General features: G+C 38.3%; 1 pseudogene; it reads right to left on the bottom strand.

Annotated features, from left to right (window-relative positions):
• Positions 1-742: 742 nt before the first annotated feature.
• On the bottom strand, positions 743-1,981 carry LOC149165713 (putative chromatin-remodeling complex ATPase chain pseudogene; annotated as a pseudogene).
• Positions 1,982-2,992: the final 1,011 nt, after the last annotated feature.

The following is a 2,992-nucleotide window of genomic DNA, read 5'->3' as shown; positions in this document are numbered from 1 at the left end:
ATACCCAAAATTTGCTATCTTGAGCTTCCTTATATTTAAATATTCTTTTCAACTGCTCCAAAGCTTTTCAAAACTCAGTGGGGATCTATGATTCTTCAAGAAAAAATGCAATAAGGAAAACCATCAAAATTTCAAAATTTGGAACATAACCTTACTTGCTGTGTGACTTCCTTAAGGAGATTTTTTCTGCTGGCTTAACTGCATCTCCTCTAAGCTGTCTGAGGCATCATGAACCAAACTGGCTATTAATAATAACCATTAGATGTACTAGGCCAACATGTGTAATATTGTTATAGGCCATGTTCAGAGTCTTTCAATTCAAAAGTTCTTCGGCTTTTAGCTTCCAACATCAGTTATACAGCATGACTTTATGTTGAGATATGTCAAAGCAACAAGACCTGAAATTGTATCCATGCATGCCACAGTCACCGGACAGCCTACATAAACAATGCCTGAATCTGCGACTTTATTTCGATAAGTTTGCAGCTCCTTCAAGTTTGTAAGCCCAGCCAGAGGTTTGATGTCTGAGTTCTTTATACAATTGCACCATCCAATGTTCAATGCTTCTATTTTTGTAAGCCTTTTTAAGATGCACCAATCCACCATGAATCCCTGAGCACATCACCAGATCTAGACTTGTCAAGTTCACAAGACCAGCTAAGGCACACAAGCCTGATGCAGTTATTGCATTGCTCTTTTTTTTTTAAACTAAGTGCAGTCAAGTTTGTAAGTCCACATGTTGCTAGTGATTGCAATCTTCTGTGAACTTCTTCATCTTTGCATCCAGCTCTGTTGTAGCCTCCTCGCCTTTCGCAATAATTCGGTCAATATCTTCATTAGTTATGGTGCTATCTTTGGAGATAAATACCATTTCTGCACCAAACCTCACCATCTGCAACAACCCATCCTTGTTTACAGTTTTTTGTTCTGCTAGACGTCCTTCTTGTATGACCAATGCATCAAGTGCAAGCTTCTTATAAGCCCTTTCAGTCACCTTTTCCTCTATAGTGTACTCTGTACAAAAGCGGAAAACTTGAACTTCTTTATTCTGTCCAATTCTATGTGCACGATCCTAGGCTTGTAGATCAACTTGTGGATTCCAGTCACTCTCATACAAAATGACCACATCTGTTGTGGCAAGGTTAATACCAAGGCCTCCAGCTCTGGTTGAAAGCAAGAAAATAAACTTTTCACTCCCTTCTTGATTGAAAGAATCTATGGAAGCATCATGATCCTCTCCTGAAGTATTCCCATCAATTTGACAATACTGATATCCACGAAACATACAATAATCCTCTAGAATGTCCGACAGTCTTGTCATCTGTGAAAAAATAAGAACTCTGGTATCATGGTCGTTCAGTTTTGGAAGCAACTTATCAAAAAGAACCATTTTGCCCGCATTGGTGATTAGATGGTCTCCAGTGGTGTATGGTGGACCTGGCTCAGCACCCTGAAAGAGATATGGATGGTTGTAGCACTTCCTCAATTGCATGGCTATATTCAAAAGGCGCTTACGCTCTCCTCCAGCATTCACAACATCCAAGTCTTTTTGAAGCAATGCCCGGTAAAATTGCTTTTGCATTTGTGACATTCTAACTTTCAATATGGTTTCCTTTTTAGGAGGCAGACCCTTTTCAACATCTGACTTCAGTCTCCGTAGAAGAAATGGCCGAAGAACCTTATGAAGTTGTTGAACCACTTCTTGTTGGTCATTGTCAGCTGATATTTGGAACCAGTCATCAAAAGTTTCAGCAGAACTAAAAATTTCTGGAAGTAAGAAATTGAGAAGAAACCAGAGTTCGTGAAGGTTGTTTTGAAGAGGTGTGCTAGTTATAAGAATCCTGTAGTTGGTGTTGTAGATTCTCATAGTCTTTGCAAGAAGTGAATTTTCATTCTTTATTCGATGTGCTTCATCAATAATAATGTATCGCCAACTAAAACGTTTAAGTGCGGTCTTTGAATATGACCATGATGGCCACATTCAGATTGCAACTCTCTTGAACCATCATCACAGAGCTCCCATTTGTATAACTGAATCTTTTGATTGATGCCAGCAAGCAACTTTCCATTAAATGCATTCAGATCGTAAACAGAACCCTTTGTCTCCTTCTCAATAACAACTTCAAACTTGTGCCAGTACCAAGACACCTAACGACCTAATGATGAAGATAAGCATTTGGATATGATAGACGAAGTGTATAAGCTGAAAAAAGTTGATGTAAACATGACGGATTTTGATAAATATGACAACTGGGTGAGATTTGCTATGGATCAGCATGAATCCCTCATTTCGTAACGTAGTCAGTGCAAAATCGGTGTTTTGCACTACGAAATCACCTAGACAATTTTGTAGTGCATATGAACTTTGAAATGAGTTTCGACATATGATATTCATGTGAGATATGAGACCAATGATAGACTAAAACAGAAAATTGACCCCATTTGACATACAGAAACAAGATGAAAAGACTAGACCCAAAACTGACACCAACCCTTTGACAAATTTAAAAAATTGATGTTCAGAATTTAAAATATTTTTTCTTGAGTGATAACAGGTGGCTCCACTTGGGATAGTGTGCCCCTGTGGTACACAAATAAAATGCAGGTCCAGTGCTTTGTCCTCTTTATAACAAACATAGATTTTCTTGACAAGCATCCCCTTGAAGCTTCTTGGGCCTTCACCTCAGGCTTAAGCCTGATGATCACTGTAGGAGAAAGAAATCTACATCCATTGAAAAATGCTTAGTCAACCTTGAGCTTATTTTCATTTTCCTACCTACCTACCCTATCAATTCAAACTTCTTTCAGCTCAATCAAGGTGAAATTTCCAATGTAGCCAATCATTTTTCGTATCTGATATTTGAGTTTTTTGACTGCATCGGAGTTCAGAGCCACTATGATATTGTGATGACCAAAGCCACTGAAATTGCCTCTAATCTTCATAGAAAAACTGCAACACTAGAGAGTAAAACTCTTCCATGTATTTAGCTAT

Source organism: Pinus tabuliformis, chromosome 5_1, assembly GCF_031772625.1.
Source record: "Pinus tabuliformis cultivar Carrire ecotype Pingquan chromosome 5_1, CPIR1, whole genome shotgun sequence".
NCBI classification, from domain to species: Eukaryota; Viridiplantae; Streptophyta; class Pinopsida; order Pinales; family Pinaceae; genus Pinus; species Pinus tabuliformis.
Note: the sequence above shows the minus strand (reverse complement) of the source record. Positions and strands in the feature narration are given on the sequence as shown.